General features: G+C 36.7%; 1 pseudogene; it reads right to left on the reverse strand.

The window, feature by feature from the left end:
- Positions 1-395: 395 nt before the first annotated feature.
- On the reverse strand, positions 396-1,107 carry LOC121018565 (GTPase NRas-like; annotated as a pseudogene).
- Between the last annotated feature and the right edge of the window lie 8,248 nt (positions 1,108-9,355).

Consider the following 9,355-nt stretch of genomic DNA (forward strand, 5'->3'; position numbering starts at 1 on the left):
CAAACCAAATGGCAACTTAACTATATTCTCAGCAAAAGAGTAATTTATGACATTTCTCCAAAAACCAACACAGTGCCATGTTCAACAATAAAATGAAAAACAAAACAACCAGCAGTTGCTACCTTAGACCTCAAGACATAGTTTCTTACAGCATTTCATATCTACAGTTTGGTTCTCTGTTTCAGAGCATGAATTACTTTTCAGATGAAAAACCTGGGATGGCGGAGGTTTGTTTATGTGTGTTGGGGGAGAATCCAGGGTGGAAAAATAGGGGGGAGTAACAAGAGATTCATTTCTCTGGTCAGGCAACCAAGTGAGGAAGGAGGTAGTTATTTAGAGAGCTTCTCAAGTAGAGAATATTGTACTGATCTACTGAGAGCTGAGGAGGTAGTAGGAGCTTCCTGTGAGACTCAAGATAGCAACAGGAATACTTACGCAAGAAAGTCAAGACCAGGGTGTCAGTGCAGTTTGACAGTGGCTCTTTTCTGATGCTACAACTTTAAAAGTATTCATTACATTACCACACACAAGAACCACATAAAAACTCGAGTCCCATCATCACTGCTGTTAAGTTTCTTCATTTGGTACTGGCATATTTATCTTACCAGTGTGCAAAAGGCATATTCAACACCCTGTCTGGTCTTGGCTTAGGTTTCAATGAACGGAATCCCGTAACTCTTGGCCAAATTGTGGGCTTGTTTTTTGGTGACTGTCCTTGTTAGGAAATCACACTTGTTTCATCTGAGTTTTTTACTTGCTTAAGCTGTTCCCTGTAGAGGTTAATATCTGCAAATGATTTGCTATTATTGATGGCACATACACAGAGGAAGCCTTCACCTGTCCTCATGTATTGGTCTCTCATGGCACTGTATTCTTCTTGACTAGCTGTATCCATTATGTCCAGAACACAGGTTTTACCATCTGTAACCACCTGTTTTCAGTTAAAATCCTCTATGTTGGAATCACATTCATCTACAAAGTGGTTCTGGATTAGCTGGGTTGTCAGTGTGCTTTTCCCAACACCAGCTGCTCCAGATGCCACCAGTTTGTACTCAGTCATTTCACACCAGCAAGAACCTCAAGTTACACAGCCTCTGCTTCCAACGGATTTAGGACCACAACTGGGGAAAATGTTGGAGACCCCAGAACTGCCATCACCAGCCCCCACCAGGGATTAAGTTCAAATCATTTTAAAACTTAAACCAACCAGTATTGCTAATTCTATTTAAGTTTTTAATCTGAATTCTGTTTAAGTTGTTGCAAAGAACTAAGAATATAATGCTTGCAACATCTTTTGTGAAATCAGAACATTTATACTTCTGTCAAAGGCAGATAATATTTATAACAACAACAACAACAACAAAAAGTCCTTAAGGTCATTTTTTAATGTTAGTACACAATCCAAAATAAAATTAGATTGTAATTAAGAATTGATATCTACCAGTATTTTAAAAATAAACATAGTCCATAAAAGATTTATAACTGGAATGCAAGGATGGCTTGTTATTAGGAATACAATATCATTCATCATGTCAGCAAACTAAAGCAGAAAAAAATTTTAATAAATATTATTTTTAGTCAAGATACAGGTTAATCTACATGATCTCAAAATGACACCAGACTGATGCAAGGTGGATTTACTAGTTAAAACAGCATGCACTGAGAAAATATCCTAGATAAGTAACTGATTTTGAAAAATTCCACAGTCCTGGAAAACAGAAAGGAATAAACAATAAATCCTGGAAGCTATAACCTTTACCTTGGAACATATAAATAATCCCAAGAGATTTTCTCTTTGTTTTTGTTCTCAAAAAAAAAAATTACATAAAATAACGCTTCCATGTGTACTTCAGAACTTCACAAGAAAGTGTCAGATTTATTTCATAAATAAATAGCTATAATAAGTCAATAGAAATAACAGGAAGAATATTATAGTGGATATTTAGAAATTTTTGCCTTTTATTCTTTCCAAAAACAAACAAACAAACAAAAAGGAAAAGTGATCTCACTCCCACTCTGATGCATATAGAGAATTATTCCATACTTATGCTACACCAAAAGATGAATGAAAGATGGGATCATGATCCAAACGAGAGTAATTAAAATTTTCTATTTAGTAAACTGGAAAGGGAAGAGGGCAATGTGTTCCAATCCCAGTTAAAGTTGGATTCTTGAAGAGGAGATGTAAAAACTAGAGATCTTAATAGGGATCCCATATTTTCCGCTTTTAGATTAGGATATAGAGAAAGCTAGTCCATAAAAGAAACAAAAACTGATAAAAGAGATGAGAATATAGAAGCCATAAAAATATCTGGAGAGTAAGATAGAATATACACATGAGGTTTCTCACAGTGTGTTGAGTAAGCCCTGACACCAGGCAACTCTGGGTTCAGATGAAGTTTCTCCTTTTGTTGGTAAAATATGCTGGGATCTTTGTATTTTATTTTACATTATTTTTGAGCTAGAAAACTGGCATAATATTTTTAATATATCAAGTCATATATTTTGCATTTTCTTTAAATTATAGCCTTCTTGACTTCCCAGCCATTAAATAAAAGCATTTCCATCATCCAAGGGAGACTCATGTAGTCTGGAACAAAGATGTCAAGTGTATGGTAAATTAGGGCTTTGGTGTTCAAATAAAACAGTAGCTTTGCAGTCTAGGCTTAAATGAAAGACAAATTTATAAATTCCCGTTTTTCTCACATTAAAACAATTGGACATCTGAAATTTTTATTTTAGTGTATAGAAAAAGATCATGGAATATTATGGAAGTGGATAGGGTAACAGAGAGAGAAAAGAGCAAAAGATCAGATGCTGTGTCTTTAGTTCTCTATTCCACCCCAGTATAGTTCAGCTGAGGATAACCCTAAAGATGAAGATCGGGCAGTGATAGGGGAACCCCAGAGGTAGATGTGTATGTGGGAGATGCTGAAAGGAAAGGAGCCTGGTGCCCCACAATTTGTCAGATCTAGGGAGGAGGCCACTAATGTCCCACACCAACAGGGACACACACAGCTGAGTGATGATGGCCAAAAGACCACAGACTGCACCAACCATACTTTTACCTTTGACTGCACAAATTCTGTGCATAATGAGTGAAACGTCTCAAAGTCACTGTGTGTCCTCAGTGAAGAACAGGGAAATCATTGGTTAATTAGGGAGGGGCTCTTAAAGAAGGGACCAATGAGCATCTGGCTGAGATTCAGCAGAGCAGCAGTGTCGGGGAAAGCTGAGGCGGGGCCACATCAAAGTAGTGGAGCCTGTTGGTCGAAGAAAAGGGACCTCTAGGCACTGACTGTGCAGAGAAAAAACAAAACCTAAACATGACTTTCATTAGCCACAATACTGAGAATAGATAACAGTAGGATGAGCAACAGTAGGATGTCTAGGGACATCCTAGAGAAGGCTGCTACCCAATTTGGGTTTTTTGTGATGCCCCATGGTATGTCCAGGTACCCTTTGGCTAGAAGGAAGAGAAAAGGGTAGAGATAACACCAAAGGGACAATTTTAAAAGGAAAAAATAAGTAACCTTTAAGTGACGTATTTGAAATCCCATCCATCTTAGCTTCTCCTACCACCATTAAAGAGAATCTAAGCTTGAGAAAACTATGCAAACAGTTGTATATTAAAAAAACAGAATGTGACTTTTTTGCATATGTAAGTTTAGCATATGTGGATTTTAATTACCCACTCTACACTAGTAATTGCTTGTTTCTCTTATCTAACACCAAAGTTCTTTAAAAAAAATTTTTTTTTAATGTTTATTCACTTTTTGAGAGACAGAGAGAGACAGAGCATGAGCAGAGGAGGGGCAGGGAGAGAGGGAGACACAGAAAGTGAAACAGGCTCCGGGCTGTGAGCTGTCAGCACAGAGCTCAACGCGGGGCTGGAACTCAGGGAACTGCAAGATCATGACTTGAACCGAAGTCGGACGCTTAACCGTCTGAGCCACCCAGGCACCCCTAAAACCAAAGTTCTAACAAATGTCAGCACTGAGCAAGGAAATAAGAGACTGAGTCATTACTGCTGACTCTATCCCTACATCAGATGGGATAATATCACACCTGTAATGACTATCAGAAAGAGTGATCACACCTATACTTCCCTTATGTTGCAGCACGGTCATTACATAATTAAATTGTTAATACTTGTCAACATTTGTTTTGTTCTGTGGGAGATTATCACAAATACCCTTTGGTTACCATTGCCTAAAGACCATTAGTAGTCAGCCAAGTAAGTTTATTATAGAAAATTCTTACTTTTAAACAATTTATTGAATTAAATCATTTTTGAAATCAAAATTCCAATTTGGAGATCCATTTCCTTCATTCAGTTATGTTTTTACACTACTGAATTGGGGTATCCTTCAAGGGAAAGAAATAGTGTAAATAGAACATACTTATGTCAATAGTTTATATTGAACTCAACTGGTAATAATAATAAATAAATAAATCTTTATTACCTTTCCACAGGCACATATGAAATAAGTTGCTCCTCTGGTGAAAACCCCAAGGTGACTGAAAACACACATATCACAAAACACTGCAGTGTGCATGAGTTGGCAGTCTTGGTGAAGAAGCAAGTTACTTCACTCTTCTTCAGTACTTCCTCCACTCATCAAGAAAAGTTGAAGGCAGAGTGGGAGTGGCAATCATGGGTCAGTATCAATGGAAAGAGAAGAAAGTAAGGGCATGGACTTCCTATTCTGCATGTCAGTTAGGTCATGCTGAGTCAGTTAGGACCCAGCTACCCTTCTCCACTGCAGAGTGTGATCTGCTCAGCAGGACTTTGAAGACTCTGCGGGTCTTTAAAAAATAGGTTCTACAGTGTCCAATAATAGCCACTTTAAGAAATAGGTTCTACAGTGTCCAATAATAAGTACTGTCCAATAAGCGACTTCTTAAGATGCTCAGGGTATTTTGATAAATCAAGAAATCTCTAAATCAATTATCTCTGTAAGTTTCTTCAATTGTCAAATAAGAATTTAGTGTCTCTAAATCAATTATCTCTGTAAGTTTCTTCAGTTGTCAAATAAGAATTTAGATAGTTTTTTTTTTTTTCTTAATTCTGCTTTGAGTGACTGTGCTGGGCCAGGCTGGTGCTTAGCCCATTAATTGCCCTCTTCCCCTTCAAAAACTGCACATCTAAGTAGAGAGCCCTGGGAGATGATCTTTTTTCAAAATTGATTTCATAATGTCTTTGCTATTAATGATGCTTATAGGGTGTGAAACGTTAAATCATGACCCTGTAGGATTCTGGAACTTTTGCTCAGCCAAAATGTCATTTTATTTTATTCTTTAGGGTTGTACTTCTTACACTAATGTAGGATCTGGCTGTAGACTGTAATTAAACTGTAGTCAATGGGCCTAACTTTCACAAGCAATTAGATGTATTTGCTTTTTTTTGCTCCTCTTCTGAGAATATGAACTGGCTTTGTGGAATCACTAAGATGTATCCCTCTGCCCCCACTTTTATTTTAGTTCCTGCTCAGTGCAAAGAGAACACACAGCATTCTGCAATGTTTTTATTCTATTATTGCTTGAAATATTGACTTCACATTCCACTAGAGAAATTGAATGAGTGCAGGAATGTAAAGTACCGTTTAAGCATCTCTCTATGTTCCCTTCACCTTTTATGTTTTTCTCTCCATATAACCTTTCTATCCTTCCTACAATTCTGCTCTTCTCATGTTACACACAAAGCTGAAAATGGGCAGGGCTCAATGGCCTAGAACATCTTATACTCATGCAAAAATACAAGACACTCGATTATGACATAACTTTGGATATTTTTCACATTAACAAAAAATTAAGAAGATAAACCAGGTCAGAATTTAGACTTCCAAATTACAAGGAAATGGTGTCTACCAATACTAAGATATCACAATTGAGCCAAGTGTCTTTCTTTCCCCAGTTACTCTTTTTTGATCACTTTCTTTAAAACATCCACGTGTATGATTGCTATATTGCGATATCTATGTACTCTTGAGAAAGAGCATTGATGAAAATCATTAACTATTGTGTCATCAATAATTATGTGGTTTTCATATCTAGTGATGGAGATAGCTAAAATACCATTGTCATCATTACTATATCCTTTTCTAAATTACTTCTTATGGTTTACAGAATTATATATGTGTTGTTGCTCTGCTATAATCCCAAAGGGCCTTATAAAAATACATAGACACACACATACAGGCGCACATACAGTTTTACATATTATGTATTATCAGGGGAAGTCTGTGGTGGAAGTGTCTGAGGCTCCTACCACTCTTGATTCCCCATAGCAACATAGTTTTTGGATCAGTCAAAACCCCATAGAGACATATGCAAGAGTTCACATCTTTTATGCTGGACCTCCTCAGGATACACTAATTTGCTACAGCTGCGCCCATGCCCATTCACTCCTAGGTTCCTGGCAAGCCTGACCTTGATGGTTGACAGGTGTGGGAGCTACTGGCTCAGGGGAAAGAAAATTAACCCTATTTCTGCCAGAGCCCTCTTATGGCTGAATGGGAATAATCTTCACTTCTCAGCATGAGAAACTGGTATGAATTTTTTAATCAGTCAGAAACCATGCTAGTCCCAAAAGCATTGGCACACAAGATTATAATTAGAGATGTTGCTCAGAAGTGGAAAGATGAAGATAGGCAACAGCTGGTTCAGTAGCCATGTTAGAAGACCCTTTAACATTCTTATAAAAGAAAATATTTAGAATTCATTGGCATATTTTGAGAAGAGAAGAAAGCCATTTCTCTCTTCCTCCTTCACAATTTGCCCTCTTCAGAAAAAAAAAAAAAGTGTGTGTGGGGGGGGTACTTTTATAAATGTTTTAAAAGACTGAGCCATTTTGAAATGGTACATTTTTGACCATTTTAATTATTTGATTTGTTTTCTTTTCTGCTTGGTGCACAGTCAGAGGTAAACTAAAATGGCTTGTGCTGGTAGTGGGCCATCGTAAAAAGCTCAAATGACAGTGGGAAATTGCTTTTGTGATGAAGGGAAGCATTAATAAAAGCTTTGCTCATGTTTACCCTTTTAAATTGGCCCTAGAGGAGTTGATTAAACTACCCCATTGGCAGTGGTTGGTTGATACATACATTGTGAAATGTTCTATGCCTGTAGGTGGTGGTTGAGTTTAGAGGTATCTACATTTTTCTCATCTGGTTTGGTATGTCATTGAAGTTTCATTTAAACTTTTTGTCCCCTTGTGATCTGGTAAAAATTTAAGTCTCTGCCCAGAAAGAAAATATTGTTGTATATTTAAGAAAATGTCATATTTTCCTTCCCACAAGGCGAAGTAATGTAGGCTCTCAAGACACTAAGTTATTCTACCTGTGATTTCAGGGCTTTAGTAGACACTGGTAGCTAGGATTTTTTTTTCTTTTTAATTTAAAAGTAACCAAAGCAAAATAAAAGGATTTTTTAATGGGAATTTCTTGAATTTAACTATACGTTTGAGATGCCCCAAGAAAGTGCACTAAATAAGTTTTATAGCTCACTTGGGAGTCTTCCGGTTGAGTCAGAAAGTAAGAAAAGATTCATGTGGTTCAGCTGTCTAAGGGTACTCAGCGTGAGAAACCAGTGCAGAGTGAAGGCTCCCTGAGGATGGCCTATCTTATTCCCACTGTTGTGCCATTCCTTAATGCTTGTCTTCTCACCCTGAACAGCATGACAGGTGCTGTGCTCAGAGCATCTGCAAAGGCAGTTAGTAGAAGACAGGATCTCTTATAGAAACTCAAATGTCCTCCTTGGAGGATTCAGTTGATAAGGGTACATATTTGATTTCTGGAAGAATTCTGTTTAACTTTATTTTTGGTTTTGAATCTTAAAATTTTCTCTGGTGAAAGGCAGCTAGTGAGCATCAAAGACGTTTGTACATATTGGAATCATGTGGTTTTTCACACCCAGTGTATAAGGCATAGATTTTTCTCCTTTGTAGAGGAAAAAATTGTAACTGTGAAAGGTTGAATTCCTGCTCAGGCATCTAGTAAGTGCGAGGGTCCCAATATTTATCATGATTTTCCTGGATCCAAGACCAACTTCTGTCTAATGCATTAAGCTTTCTCCTCTATATGAAAAAAATAGGAGAAATTTAAGATTTTCCTTAGAAATGCATAATGCGATGAGTCTTAAAGATTTTCTAGTTTAACTCTTCTTCATTTAACATGGACAAAAATGAAGGCCTTTGGGAAAAGGAAACTAATCCCAAATCACACTGCTCTTTTTTTTTTTTTTTCCTTTTGAATGGGTTTGAAGTTACAGGCTTATTTAATCATGCATTTTTCTTTTTCTTTTTCTTCTTTTTTTTTGTTATAATTATTTACTTAGACTAACAGAAAAACTTTACATCGGTGTAATCATCATCACAGTCAAAATATAGAACATTTCTACCACTCAAAAACTTCCTTTGTACTCCTTTATGGTCAGTTTCTCTACTACTTACTGATATGCTTTCTGTCAGCATAGACTAATTTTGCCTGGTCTAAATGTTGTGTATATGAAATCGGACAGCACAAAACTTCTTTAGTTCATTCATTCATGTAGCTAGGGTATCATAGTACTGTCTTTCTTTTTTTAATTGCTGAACAGTATTCCATTATATGCATATCCTATGCTTATCTATTTACTTGGGTTGTTTACAGGTTTTTGCCTATTGAGAAAAAAAACCTATGAGCATTCCTGTGCAAGGCATTTCATACCTCTTAGGTAAATACATAGGTGTAGAATTGCTTAGTGTTTTGGTAATAAATTGCCAAATTGATTGCCAAAATGGTTATACATTTCTATATTCATAACCAGTAGTGTGTGAAACTTCCAGTTGTTCTGTATCTTAGTCAACACCTATATTTTCAGCATTTTTAATTTTACCCATTCTAGTTGTTATAGCAATATCTCATGGTTTTACTTTTTATTTCTCTGAGGCTTGAAAGCATTGAGCATCTTTTCTTGTGTTTGTTGGTCATTCGTGTATCTTCTTTGGTGAAATATCTGTTTGAATTTTTTGACCAGTTTTTTACACTTTAGGTTTCTAATTTTCTTCTTGAGTTGGAAAAAATGATTTTATATTTTGGATAGAAGTCATTTGTCAGTTATATGTAATATAAATGTGTTCACCTAGTGTGTGTTGCCCTTTCAATTAAAAATTTTCTTTTTACTATTTGTTTTTAAGAGAGAGAGAAATGGAGCATGAGCAGGGGAGAGTCAGAGAGAGGGAGACACAGAAACCAAAGCAGGCTCTGGGCTCTCAGCTGTTTGAAGCTGTTTGAAACCCACGAACTGTGAGATCATGACCTGAGCAGAAGTCAGATGCTTAACTGACTGAGCCACCCAAGCGCCCTTCATTTTTTTT

Source organism: Herpailurus yagouaroundi, unplaced genomic scaffold (genome assembly GCF_014898765.1).
Source record: "Herpailurus yagouaroundi ecotype Mexico unplaced genomic scaffold, PumYag 77, whole genome shotgun sequence".
NCBI classification, from domain to species: Eukaryota; Metazoa; Chordata; class Mammalia; order Carnivora; family Felidae; genus Herpailurus; species Herpailurus yagouaroundi.